This window comes from Carettochelys insculpta, chromosome 2 (genome assembly GCF_033958435.1).
Source record: "Carettochelys insculpta isolate YL-2023 chromosome 2, ASM3395843v1, whole genome shotgun sequence".
Classification (NCBI taxonomy): Eukaryota; Metazoa; Chordata; order Testudines; family Carettochelyidae; genus Carettochelys; species Carettochelys insculpta.
In genome coordinates, this window is record NC_134138.1 from 221,012,283 (window position 1) to 221,031,973 (window position 19,691).

Here is a 19,691-nt window from a genome sequence, read left to right on the forward strand (position 1 = left end):
TTAATTAATTATCTAAGGAGAAGCTATCTGGCAATGGTTCTGTGAGAATGTCCTGTTACTGGCTTTGAAATGACTGCTATAAACTTTGAGCCAAATTTTCAATCAGGTCCTAATCCTGGTTCCACTAACCTTCAACGATGTACCCCATTTTTAGTACTAACAGCTATGTGAATAAATCATTTACACACCCAAACCATACCTCCTAGCCTGGTGGTGGATAGTGATGGTGGAAGATCTGAGGCCCCTTGAACCCCAGAAAGCACTCATTTCCTCATGTTTTGTACAGGAAAGGTAGTGGGAGACATAGAGGTTGTCAGATATCCAAAGCCTGGGTCCCAACCGTACAATGGAACTGTACAGTTCTGCTATTTTCCAGGGTGCAGGCACTTGCAGAGGAGGGGTACGTGTAAGAGTGGGGAGGTGTTTATAGAGGATCTAGGCCAAAAAAACCCAAGCAATTAAATTGCTCTTTCCACTTTGTGGCTAAGTCTGTAGCTTGTAGACAAGGGGGCCAAGGATTGTAATATGAGTTATACATGGATGTCTTTCAAATAAAGCCAAAGGCTATGTTTACACTACAGAGATCTTTTGAAAGAAGCTCTTCTGAAAGAAGTCTTCCAAAAGAATTTCTTTCAAAAGAATGCATCCACACACAAGAGTGATCTGCTCTTTCAAAAGAGATAGTCCACACGGCCCCCACTCTTTCAAAAGAATGGACCAGGTATCGAAAAAGCAGGCGCCATGAGGTCTGCTATTTGAAAAAAAGGGGCCTGTGGAGCATCCACACGTTTTCTTTTGAAAGAAGCTTCCAAAAGGGGGCGCTCTTCCTGAAACAGGAAAGGAAGAGCGAATTCAAAAAGAGCGCTGCATTCTTTCCATTTTTTTGAAGAAAACTTTTTGTGTGAAGACACTCTACTGGATTTTTCGAAAGAGCTCCCTTCTTTTGAAAAATCTTTTGAAAGAACTTGATAGTAGAGACTCAGCCAAAATGTTTAAACGTAGGCATCTATAAGTCAGGTATCAAACTCCATTTTCAAGTACCTAAATCATCATCATGACCAACAACACATGGGCTCAGCTCCCATTTGTATCCCATGACCCTCTCTCATTATCTCTTTTCTCTTTCCTTGTCCAGTGCAGACTGGCTTAGTTTTTGTCGAGTAGCTCCGCACCAATCTACTATACCATCTGCCTCTGCCTCTCCTATTCAAATTATCCGTTATATAGAATACCAGTGTTTTGATTTTTTGTTCTTTGTTCCTTCTGCAGATATGCCCAAATAGCTGTAACTTCTGTTGTATAACCTTCTGCAGTAGGTTCTCTTTTGGTTGTATCTTCCTGTATAATTCCTCCTTGGTGACCTTCTGCCTCCGTGCTATTCTCAGGATCTTTCTATAACAACTCCTCTTGACTGCCAACATTGTTCTCTTCAATTCTTTCATTATCACACATCTCACATCTGTACAACATGCCTTTGAATACATATCTTTTCAAGATGCTCAGCTTTTTTCCTAAGCTAATCGCTTTGCTTTTCCAGATCTTATCCATTGCCTTGAAACTTGCTCTTGCTTTCGCTATCCTAGTTGCTATTTCCTTCTTACAGTCTAGATCATATGTTATGTTGTTTTCCAGATATGTGAACTTCTCTACTTTCTGTAGTTCAATCCCATCTACACTGATCTTCCCTCCTATGGTCTTATCTCCAAAGACCATTTTTTATTGATGTTCATAGTCAGTCCTTACCGCTTCCCTTCCTCGTTTAGCACCTGCACCATTCTTGCTAGCTTCTCCTCATCTTCCTCAATGATAACTACATCATCTGCAAACCTCAAATTGTTAATTCTTATCCCATGCACAGATATCCCTTCTATTTCTTCCTTGATCTTGTCCATCACTTTCTCCAGATGCGTGATGAAGATACTTGGCAATATCAGATCTCCTTGTCTCATACCTCTACTCCTTCTGTAAACCAACTTCCCAACTCTCTGCACGTTCTCACCACTGCCTTCTGTGGCAAGGTGCCCCGTTTGCCTTGGTTTAGGCCCCTTGCCTCTGCCCCTTGAGCTGGAGGGACTGGGCAGTGGCTGCACCTGTTCTTTGGGTCAGGGCTGGTCTCCCACCCGCTTCTCTTACTATCAGAGCTGTTGGAATGGCTGGGGGAGGGGAGCCCACAACTTCCCCCTCCCCGGCTCTGTAATAGGCACTCTCCTCCTCCTCCTGATCCGCTCTTACTACTTCTTATCTCCCTTGCAATGTCTTTCACACTCCTCCTTTCTCATTCTCCTCCCCAGCTCTGTTTGCTTCAGCTGCTTTTATACCTCCTGGCAGTTAGCTCAACTGGTCCTTGTCAACTGATTGCCTGGACCACACCCTGTTGCCTCCACTGGGGAGCTTTATTAACTCTCTGTCCTTCCCCTAGCCAGGCTGGGTTCTGGACTGCCTTCCACCTGGGGTCTGCTGGCCTGACCCTGTTACACTTTGCATTGCTGTTGATATCCTTCAACCACTGTATCAGTCTGCTGTCCACTCCATACAACTCCAACACCGCCCAAGTCACCTTCTGATCTATACTGTCACATGCCTTCTGAAAACTGAAGAAGCAATTGTAGATATTCTTGTTCTTTCGTTGAGTTTTCTTTGCTATCAATCTTAGTGCCAATATCGGCTGTATGGTACTTCTAGCTTTCCTGAATATTGCTTGTTTATCTGCTAGATGTTCTTCCATCTGTAATCTCAGTTTCTCTGTTCATATCATCATCAGCACCTTGCCTAGATGACTTGTTAGGGCAATTGTTCTGTAGTTCTTGCACTCCAATGTGTTTTCTTTCTTGTGTATTGTCGCTAGCACAGAGCTTGTCCATCCCTTAGGTGCCTTCCCTTCTTTGCATGCTATATATTACTGTAAGGGAGTGAGAGGAAGGCCTTGCAGTGCAGGGGTAAACAGAGCCTCTTTGCCCAATTAGCCCCACCCCATTTCACCTGCCACCAGTGTCAGGCCTGGAGACAGGGTAAAAGGAGAGAAGTTACCCCAATTCGGGGCTGACCAGCCAAGAGGCAGGAGCTGGCCCTAACACTAGCAGAGCCTGAGCCAGAGCTGCCGCAGGGTCGGCTGCCAGAGGACACAGTCTTCAAATCCTCCCCCAGGCTAAAAGGGGGAGAATCCCAGAGAACCTTCCCCCTAAGGAGGGGATACTAGACTCTTGGGGCCATACCCCAAAGTAACACTACAGCCTCTGGGGAGTGGGCTGAAGGCCAACACCTTGAGCCCCTAAGCCCTGCAGGGCCTTAGCCACTAGGCCATCCTGCCACTAGTGGGAACTGCTTACAATTATATGGTCGGTGTATTTCCTGAAGCATACTTTCTCAGGTGTTCTATAAAGACTTGACAAAAACGCTGGAGGAGATATCAAAGAGAGATGTATTGATCATCGGAGGAGGTTGGAACATGAAGATCAGAACAGATAACAAAGTTAGGGAGGGAGTCATGGGAAGGCTTGGATACAAAGAAAGAAATGAATGAGGCAAGAAACTACTAGAGTCTGCTATGGAGCATGAGATGGTGATCTGCAACACAAGATTCCAAAAAAAACTGTAGGAAGTGGACATGAAGATCAAATGACAGGAAGTCCAAGAACATAATAGGTATGATTTCGATAAGAAGAATACCGGTAACATCAGTACAGCAGTGCTGAAATTTCCAAGGAGTGGATATATACTGAGACCACAGTCTAGTGATTGCAAACCTCAAGATGAAACTCAAGAGAAAGTAAAAGACAGAGTTTAAGAAAAGAAGAGACGTGGCAAGACTAGGTGAGGAGGAAATAGGGAATGTATACAGAACAACACTCAAAGAGAAGATTAGGAATGAGGGCACAGAGAAAGACCTAGATAGGATAGTCAAAGGGATAGCCACGGTGATAGCAAAGGCAATTGAGCAGACTGTTCTGGAAGAAGAGAAGTTCAATAAGAAGTGGATTACACAGGAGAAACTGAAGTTGGCCCAAGAGTAGAGAACACTGAAAATCAGAAGAGATATTTCCAAGAGGGCAGAACCTCAATACAGGGTGAAAAGTAACGAGGTGACAAAAGTGGCCAGAAAGCATAAGGGGAAATGTTTAGAGGAGCAGTGTGAAGATACAGAGAGATATTACAGTGAGTGTAAGACCAGGGAGGTGTATAAAATGATTAGGAATATTAATAGGAAGTGGCAGCCAAAACAGATGGCGATCAAAGACAAGAATGATGAGGTGCTCATGAACAAGGAGAAGGTTGTGCAGCAATGGATGAGATATTGCACCGATCTGTACAAAGCACAGTTAGACCTGAGAGTTTCAGGCTGCGTCTACACTAGGGGAAAGCTTTGAAATTGCCATGCTAATGGCCAAATCAGAGAATACTAATGAGGCACTGAAATGAATATTCAGCACCTCACTAGTATGCTGCCAGCTGCAGCACTTCGAAAGTGCTGCGTTTTGTTGACCTGGGCGAAAGGTAGCAAGATATGTAGGTATATAAATTTGGGAAGGTTCGCCAACCTGACTTAAAGTTGAAGATTATAGGTTCACACCTCCCCCGAGTTAACGGTGAGGTCTGAGGCAAAGCCTCAGGCCAAAGCCAGAGGTGAGCTTTTGGGATTCCCAGTCACAACACAGACAATGATCTTAACAATACCTATGCTTTATTTAATAGTACAATAATACATATGCAGCAGTTAGCCAAGACACTACAAAAAATATATCGCGGTTAGTACTTAGATTACAATCAAAGATCTTACTTAACAATATTACTAAGCAATACCTATTGTTTTACCGATTAATCTTGTGGTTTTATTTTATGTCTAGCAAACAGGATGCAATACTCACTGACTTCTTTTGAACTCTTTAGAAGCAGAGACCAGCTTGCTTCCACCTGTCAAAAGGGAGTTATTGCAGTGGTTCAGAAAAGGAAGAAGTTAGCTAAGAGTTCTAAGAAACAACAAGAGTAGACTATAACAAGAAGAGAGAGAAAGACAGAGAGAGAGAGAGTTGGGGTGATAGGCACCCCGTTGGTGCAGATCCATCTGGCACAGCTTCACACGCATCGCGTTGGGCGATCATTACGCGCCCTTCTGTTCTCCCAAAGGATTGTTTTATATGCTTTTCCCCTTGTGCTGACCAATTTAGGGTCTGACATAATCGAATCTTGAATACCTGCGGAGACCCCCATATGTATGATGACCTTTTCTATTCATCCTGTTTTTCTTGAAACAGAGTTTAAAATGGAAATTCCCATCTTAGCCCTTTTACCTGAATATATCGGATGACCTGTTATTCTTTCCCATAAGTGACAGAAGGTTTGGGCGTATTTTGCTATTTGAGAGGTGTTTTTAGATGGCCCAGACTGAAATGATGCACCATTACGGACCTGACCTTAAACCTACTTATAAAAAGATAATTTGCCCAAGCTTTCCCCCCTCATGCCCTACTTACTAGGCAGGCCCCTTGCGTTTCTGCTGACAGGAAAGAAAGTAAGCATAGATTCTTCTAGGCCTCAATTAGCCAAACTATCATGGCTTCCTTATATCTACCCTAATTCTAACACTATAAGCTAAGCACAGGCAACAGTCCCCCCCTTGACGGGGTGGTTAATCTAAAAAGTACTCCTTCATTCTCTGATTCTTAGAAGAGGCATGTTAAGTGGATGGATGGAATGAATATTTCTATAGGGGACGTCCCATCGAGAAGCTGGATTCAGATTCATATAGTTGGTTGGTTCTAACCGCTGTGAGAATTGGTTTTCTAAAAGAGAACTTTTTGCCTTTAAATAAACTACAAGAATTATAACAATCCCAATGGCTATTCCCTGAATTATGACACCAATTCAAAAATTAAAGGTGTTTTCAAAAAATCCTAACTTGGGGCTGTCTTCTTCAAATAATTGTATGACTGCCCATTGGGCTTTATTCATATAATTAATAATCTGGATTAATTGAGTATCCTTACGGCTTAATAGTTGTTTCATTTCCAAATTTAGTGGGGGAATATGAACTTAGAAGGTTGGTGTGTTTTGCACCACCACATCCTGATATAAAGGATTAGATGTAATAGTCATGGTGTTTCCAAAGAGAGGGACGGGAAAGATTCCCTGGGCACCAATTGAGGCAACATGTTTTGGGTCGAAATAAAAATTTGGATTTGTGACCGGACACTCCATAAAGCCATATTGGAAAAACTTTCTGTTTGTGACCACGCAAAAGGTTCCATTTCCAGCATAGGTCACCCTCTCCTTCAGTGTTTTTCACCAGGTAAGTTGAACCGTGCATTCAACTGCCTGGTTATGTGATTCTCCCTGTAGACCACAGAGGAGAGTATCTGCTTCAAACACATTACACCTGCAGATGAACTGAGGTCCCTTTTCGGAACAACAAGCCGTCGGAGGCACCTTCCACGTTTGAGTGTCTGGGTCATATACGACCAGCGGGGGCATGTTCACACACTCCTTGTAGATGTCATCTTCAAGGTGACCTAATGACTGGACTGCTGCCAATCGATCATAAACATCTCTTATAGGGTCAAACACAGGCAGCGAGACTGTGAATGATACATATAAAGATTGGGTCACAACACAGGATTTTTGGATGGAACAAATGTCCCGATTGGGGTGTGGGGTCACAGAACCAATCTGTCTCATAATAACAAATGAGGTCCGAAGACAAATGTCCAGGCAAATAGCTTGCTTTTTTCCTCGTTTTTGAAAACACTGTGGACAATACCAATTTAACAATTGTTCATCCTTAACTAAATTTGGAACTTTTCCTTGCATTAGGGCATCCAATGTCTCAGTAATAGTGTTAATTACATATTCCCCATAAGTGGAACATATAATTTCCTTCCCCAAAGACAAATCCTGTTCTTTATCATTATTCCGGAAGATCAGCTGGTTAAGCCGATGTTGGGTCTCATTAAAAAGTCGGGCTATATCTTTGAGATTAAAAATCATACATCAATCTTCCTGGGACAATCCCTTGATACCCTGGATCATAGGGCTTAGGACATTGTTGGCCTCCTCTTGAAGGACATGATTTAGGTGTTTACGAATTTTCCAAAGGTCTACACAGTTCCAAATTGACGTGCCAGAGCTGAATAATCCACAGATAGTGCCTAATGTCCCAAGGGGGTCTATACTACGTTTACGTCAGGATATAGGGGACTTTATCGGTGGATCAGTAGGACTGGTCATTGTTAAATCTCTAACCCGCTGCTGATAAATAGTGATTTTATCTGTTAGGAGTACTGAATAGAAAGAAGACATTTTGGAATACTGACAATAACTGAATTCCCCCAATTGCCAATTAGACAAATTCAATACCACAGGGATGTGCATGAATCAAACTTGATTAAACAGAACACCAAAGATAGGCATAGTTGTGAGACCACTTGCTGGGCTAGGTCTACTTACAGGGCATTCTGAGTTTTCATTTTCAAAGTCACTATAATCATAATCTATGAGGGGATCGTGCACCTTTAATCTATGATAAATGTTGATTGCATGTTCTTTTAACCTCTTTCCCTGTATGAAAGGTGGCTATAATACACACTTCATATACCCCTTCTTCTTCAAATTCTAAGTGACGTAAAGTCAGACTTCCCCCATCTATGGTATTCTCGCAGTGTGCTTTCCCTTGCCAGCTTCCATAGGAAATCCCATGGATTAAAGGACTTGAGTCGGCTGACACAAAGCAATTGCACCCTGCTCTCTGGGCATCTTTCTTTAGTGGTTTAACTCTTACCCAGCCACTGGTTGGCAATGAGGTTATCCCTTTTAGTTGGTATTTAAAAGTAACTTTTTCCACCCCTAATACCAGTAACATTCCTGATCAGCTGATTTATAAATCCTGGGTGAGGACCAGCTTTGGCAATTTCTGGGTCCTCCTTGCTTAAAGTCGGAAGGGTATTTCCCCTGGGTTGGACACTTACTACAATATGGGTTAGCCAAATGCAATTTAAAGGGGCAATACATATCCCAGCATGATATGTGCCACTCATAAAGTTGGGTATGTCATCAATGTTTAAAGAGGTTTGGTTTGTCCAAACAGAGAATTGTACCTGTCTTTTTACCACAGTTACCAATTCCCCTTGATTTGGGTTAGGTTTCCGCATAACAATGTTTTCATGGTTATGGGTTTTCGCTTAGATTCTGCTAACCAACCCCAAACAAAAGATAGGGTTACCTTACACTTTGAGTCAGATAGCATCTGCTGTACCTGGTGTGAAGTACTGTTTCCAGACATTTGTAATACAACCTTTTTGCCCGCATTAACAAAAACAATTTTCTCAGTCTTTTTAGACAGGAGATAATATCCCGGGTTCAAGGGTTGAGAACTGGAACGTCTATTCAAATTCTGGATGGTAAAGTCCTCCAGGTTAGGTTCAATCTGGGGGTCCACAGATGTATACAGGTCCAGTCTCCGGATGAATATGATGGAATAATAGATCATCAGTCTCACAACTCAGTCCATGGTTACTCTTCGGGTAACTTCTGAATAGGTTCTAGTTCAGCAGGGGTTCCTGCCTCGGGGGGCTCACCAAGAGGTCACTCCGTCTGCTTCTTTTCTGAAGACCTGGGTGATCGATACAGCTTTAGCTGGTTAGCGTGATAGATCTTATCTTTGGCACGCTTACTCTCAGCCACTCTGATTTTATACACTGCTGGACTGAGTTTGTCGATGATTCGGAAGGGCCTGATCCATCGATTACATAGCCTGTGTTCTGGGACTTTATAAGATAACAGCATAACTAGATCTCCAACCTCCCAAGTGTTCTCTCTCTGGTTTTTGTCAAAATAGGCTTTAGCCTTCCGTTTTGATTTCCCCAATTTGGCAGCTACCTGCAAGTGGACTTGATTTAAATGTTCTTGCAGATTTTACAGGTACGCATCCATTTTGATCCCTTCTAGTTGAGTGCCACTGGTATGCCAGATCAAATGTTCGGGTAAACGTATCCTCTGCCCAATCATTACCTCAAAGGGCGTTTTCCCAGTGGATGCAGCTGGAGTAGCTCGAAGTGCCCTGAGGATTAGAGGCTTGAGCGTATCCCAGTTACATCCATTTGCATTAACCAGTTTCCTCAACATTAGCTTAATGGTCCGATTGATTCATTCCACCATCCCAGGTGACTGTGGTCGGGGGAGGTGCGACCATGGACTGAGTTTAACAATGATTTAACAATGACCAGTCCTACTGATCCACCGATAAAGTCCCCTATATCCTGACATAAACGTAGTATAGACCCCCTTGGGACATTAGGCACTATCTCTGGATCATAGGGCTTAGGACGTTGTTGGCCTCCTCTTGAAGAACATGATTTAGGTGTTTATGAATTTTCCAAAGGTCTACGCAGTTCCAAATTGACATGCCAGAGCTGAATATCCCTGGTCTTACACTCACTGTAATATCTTTCTATGGCTATGTCTACACTAGCCAAAAACTTCGAAATACCCATGCAAATGGCCATTTCAAAGTTTACTAATGAAGCACTGAAACATCCCTGTGGTATTGAATTTGTCTAATTGGCAGTTGGGGGAATTCAGTTATTGTCAGTATTCCAAAGTGTCTTCTTTCTATTCAGTACTCCTAATGGATAAAATCACTATTTAACAGCAGCGGGTTAGAGATTTAACAATGATCCAAGGTATCAAAGGATTGTCTCAGGAAGATTGATTTATGATTTTTAATCTCAAAGATATAGCCCGACTTTGTAATGAGACCCAACATCGGCTTACCCGGCTGATCTTCCGGAATAATGATAAAGAACAGGATTTGTCTTTGGAGACGGAAATTATATGTTCCACTGAAATACATATTCAGCGCCTCACTAGCATGCGGACGGCCACGGCACTTCGAAATTGACGCGGCTCGCCACCGCATGGCTCTTCCAGACGGGGCTCCTTTTCGAAAGGACCCCAGCTACTTCGAAGTCCCCTTATTCCTATGAGCAAATGGGAATAAGGGGACTTCGAAGTAGCCAGGGTCCTTTCGAAAAGGAGCCCCATCTGGATGAGCCGTGCGGCGGTGAGCTGCGTCAATTTCGAAGTGCCACGGCCACCCGCATGCTAATGAGGCGCTGAATATGTATTTCAGCGCTTCTTTAGTAAACTTCGAAATGGCCATTTGCATAGCCATTTCAAAGTTTGGGGCTAGTGTAGACATGGCCTATATCTTCACACTGCTCCTCTAAACATTTCCCCTTATCCTTTCTGGCTACTTTCGTCACCTTGTTACTTTTCACCCTGTATTGTGGTTCTGCCCTCTTGGAAATGTCTCTTCTGATTTTCAATATTCTCTACTCTTGGGCCAACTTCAGTTTCTCCTGTGTAATCCACTTCTTATTGATCTTCTCTTCTTCCAGAACAGTCTGCTCAATTGCATTTTCTATCACCGTGGCTAGCCCTTCGACTCTCCTATCTAGGTCTTTCTCTGTGCCCTAATTCCTAATCTCCTCCAAGCATTGAGAGTAAGACCAATATTTTGAAGGAGGAAGTAGAAAGAGTGGTGACACAACTAAAGAATAACAAGTACCTAAATAAGCAGTATTATTTTCAGAGATGCAAAACCTCCCATTCTTTTTGATGCACTTATTCCCAATTAACACAGGTGTAAGGTAGATTTGAGCCCTGAGTCTGTAAGATATATTCAGCTTGGAAAACTCTTCCTTTTTCTCTATGAATTAAACTTAAGGCAAAGCTGTCAGCCCTTAGAGGGTAGAGGATGGGAAAAAAACAGTACCCTTCTCCCTTTGTACCTATAAGGAACAATCATATGCACGAATGGCAAATGATCAGAAAATCCAACACAGTACTTGGAACTGTCACTCTGATGATCTGTATGTAGTGAGAATATTTTGAAAGTATAACTATATATAGGCACGGGTGTGTGTATGTTCATTGTGATGTCATTTTCAAGTTTTGCTTGAAACACTGGGCTGAAACCTTCGCCTCTCTGGGAATACAAAAAAAGACTTAAAACTGCACTAAGGCGGCGGCTGGGGATTCCACAGCTGAAATACAACTGCTTCATCTGGATATAGAAGATATGGTGAGTTCATGTCATGGGTGGGAAGGGCCGCAGAGGGTAATCTTAGCTATCAGAACATCCCCATGGGACAGCTGGAGATCTAGTCCCCTAGAATCAGTGAAGTTACTCATGCTTTATGTCAGTACCAGTGTGTATAGCCAACAGTGGTCAGGAGAAACTGAACCTGAGACCTTAGGGGCTAAAGCCATGGGCTCTACTGCAGGACCTAAAAGCCAACTGGCTCCTATCCAAGGCTGTACAGCAGAGACTTCACTTTCCCTCGTCAGTGGTCTCAGTGCCTCAGGGATTCCATATTTCCCACTGCTGAGGAAGCACATCCCAAGCTTCTCAGATGATCTAGCAGTTCATCCCAGACAAACCCCCACTTGTAAGGCCGACAGACCTGGGGTGTGAGCAGAAGAAAATGCACCTGTGATCTTAGGGGCTAAAACCATGTGCTCTATCACATGAGCTAAAAGCCAACTGGCTGTCAGAGAAGGCTATAGAGTAGAGACTTCACACTCACTTGTCAGTGGTCTCAGAGCCTCTGGGGTTACAAGTATTTGGAGCATGAGACCTTTGCTGACTGTAGAAAAATACATCCAGAAGCATGCTATGGGCACAAGGAGTCCAAATTGCTACATGCATTCTGAGCAGCTTCATGCTACATCAGGAGGGCTTAACTATTTGAGCTAAAATTTGTAGGACTAATTTGATTAATTCTACTTATTTTGTATATCAACATTTCAGTGTTTTTGTACTTCGTTACACTGCTACCCCCTTCTGACAACAAAAATTACTACAGGACCTGAAGAGAGGAAATCGAAGCCTGAGCCTGCCTAAGCTCCACCACCACAGACAAAGGTTCCAAAGCTGAAGCTCAAGGGCTTTTGCTCCAGATAGGTGTCTGTAACCAGAACCCTCTTGCCCAGGTTTGAAGACTCCAGCAAGTCTAAGTCATCCAAACAACCCCATGAAAACAGGGACACAACCCACTTTGGAGTCCCAACCCACAGTCTGAACATGGCCAGTCCTAACTAACTGGTGGCTCCAGGCAGGATATGAGCGACGGGTACACCCTCCTGGGTGCTGCGCCCTCCCACCAGGTCCTGCTACACCACTCACTGCCTTCAGCACTCCTAAGCCAACATGTTGCTCAGCTGTGGCCCTGCCCCTCCTCCATCCTAGTGAGGCAAGCGCCCACTGGCTCCAGCTCCACATGGGATGGTCCATTTTGGCGGCCCCTTGAAATCGACAGCCCGAGGTGATCACCCAGCTCACCCACCCCTAGGATCGGCTCTGAGCCGCAAAACCACAGAGATTACAGAAAAAAATGTGCCTAGTGATTTGGAGAACTCGAGGTGTGTGTTTAGTGATCATGAATATGTGTTGAATCTGTAACAATCAACAGACAATAGCAGATTGCAAATTTCAGAGGTCACAAAGCAAATTGGTGCATCAACTACATGTTCCAATTTATTCCTGAACACATTTTTTCATTAAGACAAGTTGGCCTCCATGTGGTGTGTGATAGGGTCAGGTTCAATGCTAAATTTAGGCAAGGCAGTTTGCAATCACAAATAGATATTCATAACCAAGCTCTCCTTGAGGCTATAATTTTGCACAGTAAAGTCATATTTAAGCTATTAGGAGGGTGTCAGCCCACTATATAGACCTGTAATGTAGTTAAGTGCCAAGTTATGCCAGCTCCGTATTGTAATAACAAATAATCTATTTTATGTGGCTCCATTTTTGTGATACCTGAGCACCTTGCAAATATTTAAATATAGAAATAACACATATTTTAATCCTTTCCCATCCCAGATCTGTTCCTTACATTGAGAGTTATTGGGAAGTTCTCTGGAGGCAGGGTTAGGATAATTTCTTTAGTATCTATGCCGCAGAAACACTCACCTGAGTGAGTTTGCAGCTTTTAGGGTCCCTTTATATTGATCAATCCCTTTTAAATGGCTTAAAGGGGTCAACCTCAGGGGCAGGTTCTCACCCTTTATTGTATTGCAAATCAGTTGTCCAGCCTTATTGTTCAAACCTCTATTACTGTTTTGTATCTTAGAGAACTCTACCACAGAACAGAAAAAGAATAAAGCTTTGTTGTGTAAACTCTCTGCCAAATATCAAACTAGCTTTTTTTAACTTGCTGTATCTGACTGACTTCTTTGCCTCTTCTATACAATGGTGATGTATCCCATGAGGCCCTTGTATACCTAACTTGACCCCACAACATCCTACAAAATTGGATTAAGATTTTTAAGAGACAGTTTTTTGACCTCTAAATGTCTTTGAGAGGCAACTGTGGAAAGGTACTTGTATCCCTAAATCTAAACAATGGGAATATACCCACCATTACAATACGGAAGGCACTGACTCTAGGGTGGAAATACATAGTAGCCCCTTTTGTAGAAAATGTTATTGATATAGAGAGACAACTTCTTTGGCCCTGTAAGTGTCCTTTTAATTAATTTAGGGACAAATATAATCCCACCTGTGGCTGTGGTAAGCTCTAAGCAACAGGACTGGTGTAGTTCTCCTTCTCCAAGGACAAGGCTGTATTTCAGAGAACTGTGAACCCAACAACTGCACAGAACACAACTCAATGGCAGAAGGCCATAGTAACAGAAAGGTAGCCATGTTAGTCTGCACTCCAACAAAACAACGCAGCAGAAATGTAGCACTTTAAAGACTAACAGAATGATTTATTCTGTGATGAGCTTTCATGCTGAAGTGGACCAGGATCTCCTCTTGCCACTTCTATGCAATGGACTCTTGCTCAAGATATGAAAGTCTACCTCTGCCAGGATGATAAAATAACTTCTGGAGACAGCTTCACAGCCACTCTGTGAAGTACAGAGATGATGTTTCCTTCCCCTGTGTGCTAGGGCAGCCCCATCAATCTGAGCAATGGGCTGACAATTTGTCCATTTATTTCTGGAAGGCAAGTGTTTTAGAGATATTGCTGTTTCTCTCCCCTCAAAGAATGTATGAGCAAATACAAAATTGGCAAGTCATAATTTTCCCTTATAACAAGTTTGTTCTTCTGTAGGGTATCTTTTGCATGCAGTAACCATTGAGTCACAGTAGGAGGCTTTATTGAATTCCACATCAATGCAATTCTATTTTTTTGTCACTGGAAGGGTTATTTGAAGAAATCAGTTCTGTTGTCCCTCAGACTTTCATCCTGTCATCTGCTGCAATCTGAGTGCTTCTAAAAATACCACACCGTGGTGATACAGATGGTGGGATGGCTCTGCTGCATATGAATGCAAAATAACCTTGTTGTCAATGACGCTAATGGCTTGGGGTAAATTAAGGTCTGGTCTCACTGGATTTTGTGGGAGTGGGAAGTCAAAACAAATGTATGCTTGCCTCCATCCACACCATTTTAATCTTTTGGTCAGAAGCACAATGTAAGCACTCACAAACCACAGAGTTTCCTTACTGCTCTATAGGAATGCAAAGACATATATGTCAATAGAACCAAGCCCACTTGAGAAGTAACATTGCCTGTGTTTTCCAGATAACAGTACTGAGAGATTGCACAGGATTACTTCTGGCAGGTCTTTAATATGGCAGAGGCAAGTCTTGTTCCCGCACTGCTTTTCACGATGAATGGGTTAAACCTAAGTGCCTGACTATGGTTTTGTCATCAACTTCCTAACCACTGAACCATTTTCCCCTTCCAGAGCGAGGAATCCTAATTAACATTGCACTGCTGATGTGCAAAGCCACTGCAAGTCCATACTGAGTTGTGACCCTTCTCGTGGCTAGAACACACTGAGGATAACAGCCAAAACTCACTTAATTTAAGTGGAAGACATAAGCTCAGAGGGTTCAGAGTTCACACATTGCTGGTGACATAACAGGGTTATTATCGTACCACAAGATAGAATTTTGGAGTGTAGGAGGAAGAGGGGCATTGGGTTTCATTTTACAAAACCTACGTAATTTCTTACCGAAAACTAAGGCTGCAATGTCAAGCACTCAAAAGTCAGGAAATCCCAGAGTTAAGAGTTGAAGGTCAGATGGGACTGTTATGACCCTGCATGACACTGACCATACTCTTTTACCCAGTAGCTCCCGCATCAAGCATCTTGCTTTGGAAGGAGCAAAAGCATATTTTTAGAAAAACAATGTGTCTTGATTTAAAGGCTTGAGCTGCGGAAGATGCCATCACATCCCTAGTTTCAATGGTTAATAGCCTTCACTGTTCAACATTGATACCTCATTCCAACACTGGCTTTGACTAGCTTCAGCTTCTAGCCTTTCGATCTCATTATGCATTTTTCTGCTAAAATGAAGAGCCCAGCACTATTAGAAATCTTTTTCCCATGCAGATGCTTATAGATGGTGATCAAATAATCTCTTAACCATCTCTTGGATAAACTAAATTGGTTGAACTCCCTTACTGTAGGACAGATTTTTCCAGACTTGGTAATATTCTTGTAGCTTATTCCTGAACACTTTTCATTTTCTCCAGGCAACTTTATTTCCCCCCATTTGTTCATATAAATTATGGTGCAATCTTAGATTACACAATCACATATCACAACCCTTCCCTTGCCTCTACTGGGGCCATATAATCTATTCTAGCCACAGTGATGATGGACAAAGAGAGACTTAAATACCTGTAGTGCACCTTGCAAAATTTTGGAGAAATATGAAGGGATCCTTCCCTTTCCCTGATTGCCAAAAAGGAGCAATCTTTGGATTGATATACAGTCTTCTCTCTGGTCAATGACTCTGTTTTGGAGGTGTCAATCCAGAGCCCGTCCATTCAGTTCCACTCTGGCAGGCAGTCATCTAGGCAGGAATCCACTCCCCTGCACTGGGTAAAATTGTACCTCACATTCATTCCTGTGCTTTACCCTTGAGTGCATTGCTGATGTTGCTGGCCTTTTGTCATTTACGGAAGTTAGGCTGGGTGGAGTCTGTGTCCCGCTCCCTCAGAGTGAGGGTGGAACTGGGTGTCCGTCTATGGGATAAATGGCTGCCTTACAAAGCGCTCTTCTTGTTCCTCTCAGGGAGAAAAAAAAACAAAAAACATATGTTAGCTTCTTCTGGCTCCATGCTATGGAAACTATTGGGCCCAAGATTTGTAACTTAACATTTACTTGGCAGGTGGAGCAACCTAAATGAATATCTAACAAAACAGCTATAAAATGAGTTCCAAGGACATAATGGTGTCTGTTTTGTTGCAGTTTGCAGCTCAAGTAAACGTTGCAAAATTCTTGGCTCAGTGGTAACTGTAGCACCATAGAGGTGTGTTTGCATAGGCATAACCCAATCTTTCATGCCCTTGTTACAGCCCTGGGGACCTTTGAAAAAAGACATTATATGTCTCAGAAAATAAACAGAATTAAAATTTGATTGGTCATAACATAAAAGTGTAAGCGAAGTTTCATGGTAACTGAGTCCAAAGAACCTTTGAAATTCCCCAGATGGAAAACAGTTCCCTTGGACTGAACCTATAATGACTGCTCACAGCACTGGGGTTTTTTATGCTTATGATTTGAGATTCATAAGCAAGATACTAGTAAAGGAATATAGGTCTGTATCTGCTTCTCTTATACAACAAGGTCCCTTACACTTGCATTCACTTTATGACCAAAGCTTACAAATGCGTGTATTTGGGGCCTGTAGAAGGGACATCGCTGCCTCCCAAACACCCACTTGCAGCCAAGTGTGGATCTAACGGGCTAATCAGTCCCAGCTCTATAGAGTTTAGGAACATCTCAGAAAGACCCTAGCTGGGGCAGATGGGGAAGCCCACTCACTCCCCTGGATTCCAGCTCAAAGACAGCCAAATTTAGCTCTCAGTTCCCAGCTACCCCAGTGCTACTTCCTACATTAGAGTCTTCTCTGGTGCCTAATTTATTTCTCTTTGGAACACTCATTTTCTCTGGCAGCATCTCACCAGTCTGGTGAAAGGCTCTTCTATCTTTTCTAACAGCTACTTTCCTCCTCTTGAGTTTCCCCTCTGAGGCTGCATCTACACTATGAGATAAATTTGAATTTATTTATATAGATTTTCTAATTCTGGAATGAATAAGTTCGATTTTTGACCATCCTCACTTCACACTTTGCTCCCCACAAAGTTGAGTCATTGCTGCCACACACATGCTTTGGCTAACATGTACTGTTGCTGTAGTGCATTGTGGGAAGCTATCCCACAGTTCCCTCATCCCCATAGCACTCTGGGTATGCTCACTGGTCTTGACGTCATCTTCCCCCATTGCATTTTCATAATTCCCCTCCCGATCCCTGAAAGTATGTCGATCCCTGGAAATAATGCAGAAGACACTCAAAATTAGAAGAAAGAATTTTTGGTTTCCGTACATATCACATTGCCAACACGGGTGCAGTGACTGTATTCTCAGCTGGCCATCCATACCACCTCCCATCATTGATGAAAATCACGTAGGGGGTGGGAATGTTAGATTCAGAAGTATATATGAGGAAAGAATTTTTGGTTCCCCCCTGCACTATATTGACAATTGACTGTATTCTCAACTGGCTATCCATCTCACCTCCCATCATCACAGAAAAAGAATTCTTGGTTTTCCCCATCAGCAGCAGCAAGCCCAGGTATGGGCCAAGGGTGTGTGTGTGTGTGTCGCTGGATGACCAGTTGAGCTGTTTCTTCCCCCAAACCCCCAGTATCTTAACTACCAGGGGAGACTTCCCCACAGTGGCAGCAAAGCCCCCAGTATCTTAATCACTGGGGGAGACTTTTCCTGGCAGCAGCAGCAAACCCAGATATGGCCCGATGTGGGGGGGCAGTGTCACTGGATGACCAGTAGAGCTGTTCCCTCCCCCAAGCCCCGAGTAACCACCGGGACAGATTAACCCACGGCGGCAGCAAAGCCCTCTTGCACACAACTGGCAGCATTGTCAGCACCGAACGGCAGGCACATCCTTTTATTGGGTTGGGCTGGGGGCTACGCACATGATGTGCCTGAGTGCAACAAAGACCCAGACTGTGTGGCACCCGTGGGAGGGAAGGGGGTTCACACACAAATGTAAACCACTGAGAAGAAGTTTCTTGGCACGTTATGCAAGCACGACCCCCAGCACAGCCTTGTTGACGTGGTGTGGCGGGACAGGGGCTGGCTCCAGAGAGTGCAGAAAAAAATAGCAAGCATACAGACAGAACTGTGAACTCCTTGCAGGAGCTATTTGTATGGGTAGATGCATGCACACCGCTAACAGCATAGAAAGAAAGAAGCCATTTCTGAGGCTGTCATAAAGAAACAAGAGCCCACAGCTGAAGGCTCGCTGCTCCCTCTTGGAAAATCAGGCTCTTCCTGTTACTGGAGAGCAGTGGCCAGAGTGGAGCACTGAGAGGGGCATTGTGGGTTACATATGGGACACCTCTGGAGGCTAATAAATTCAATATTAAGATGTGGTGCTTTCACCCTGCCCTTCAATCAAACTTCTGAATTTGAACTTGACACTATACCCATCAGGTAACTGCAATTTTGTAATCTCAAGATTAGTGCATCCAAAATCAAGCTAACAGTCTTTACAGTGAAGACAGTCACGTGGTAAAATCGAGCTAGCTGAATTAAATTCAAATTTATCTTGCAGTGTAGATGCAGCCTGAGAGCCTCAGCCTTTCATGATTCCTAAGTCTTTCCCTACATAATTAACTGCCTTAGTGAGACAGCTACTCTCAGGTGAATCTGAGCTGCCTCATCTCACAGTGTGAAGCCTGTCAGAGATAGCTTATGCGTCTGACCAGTGCCAAAGTTCAGCCACCGTCTGGCAGGGCCTGATTACACCCTCATTCCTATTTTATGTCACTCTTCAAATGTAAGCATTTGCTTAACTTTAAGCATGTGGTTAAATGCCATTCCTGAATAGGGATGCTATCCTGACCTGAGGTATAATACTGAGTAACACTATTGACTTTAATAATTACCCCAGGTTTCCACTGGCATTAACTAGAAGAGAGTCAAGCCCTTTATCTCTGCAAATGCAGCCCCCAACCACTGCAAAACTTCAGGTGATACTTATGGGAGTTATGCACAGACCAAGGACCCATGGTACCAATCAGCCAGCATGAGTTTAATACATGACCTGTTTTTTAGTTTTCAATTAATGTAAAACTCCACCATGAAGCCTCTAGGGGTTCCATGCCAGTCCCAAGACTGGATAAAGGAGGAGGGTAGGTCAGATGAGTGAAGATGCAGTGATCGTGAAACAATATAAATAAAATCTGATGCCAGCACAACTAACTGATAAAAGATGCCAGCTCAGATGTCACCCAGGTGAACAAGGCCTGTGGCACCAATCGAGCGAACTGGGTTGGGTCAATAAGCTGGCTACCAAAAGAAAATTACTACTATGATATAGTAGATTGGTCTGGAGCTACTTTACAGAAACGAAGCCACTCCACACCAGATAGGGAAAGGTGGAAGGAAATAGTGAGAGAGACATTGGACACCAACGGGTGCTGAGTCCATGGTTGTTGTTGATGATGATAGTGAATTAATGTAAGCCTAAAACAGATTAATTCCCAGCCATTTACTTTTATCTTGTGAAAACTAGGGACTATTGGGGTATCATTACTGATAAAAGTTCACATGTGAATTTTGCAGGCTTGGTTGGAAAGATTTACTTT

The 19,691-nt window shown here is 43.2% G+C and overlaps 1 long non-coding RNA gene across 1 annotated transcript in view; it reads right to left on the reverse strand.

The window, feature by feature from the left end:
• LOC142007954 (uncharacterized) overlaps positions 1 to 19,691 on the reverse strand; it is a 117,028-nt gene that overhangs the window by 56,554 nt on the left and 40,783 nt on the right. The gene's annotated exons all lie outside the window — the stretch shown is intronic.